This window comes from Cariama cristata, unplaced genomic scaffold (genome assembly GCF_000690535.1).
Source record: "Cariama cristata isolate BGI_N322 unplaced genomic scaffold, ASM69053v1 scaffold37704, whole genome shotgun sequence".
Lineage (NCBI taxonomy): Eukaryota > Metazoa > Chordata > Aves > Cariamiformes > Cariamidae > Cariama > Cariama cristata.
This window is the reverse complement of record NW_009611891.1, coordinates 776-1,020: the sequence shown is the minus strand read 5'-3', so window position 1 is coordinate 1,020 and position 245 is coordinate 776. Positions and strand designations below refer to the sequence as shown.

General features: G+C 47.8%; 1 pseudogene; it reads right to left on the bottom strand.

Annotated features, from left to right (window-relative positions):
• Positions 1–6: 6 nt before the first annotated feature.
• Positions 7–245, bottom strand: part of LOC104160315 — an 804-nt pseudogene continuing 565 nt past the window's right edge.

Genomic DNA, 245 nt, shown 5'->3' with positions numbered 1-245 from the left:
AATATGTTTATTTTTTTTTTTAGGTAATTTTTGTTTAGCCATGGCTAACGAATAATACATGCCGAAATTATTCACGATCACGGGGACGGGCATGGCGATGGTGAGGACCCCCGCCAAAGCGCAAAGAGCCCCCACCAACATCCCCGACCACGTCATGGGGTACATGTCACCGTACCCCAACGTCGTCATCGTCACCACCGCCCACCAAAAACCGATAGGAATATTTTTAAAGTAAGTGTGACGGC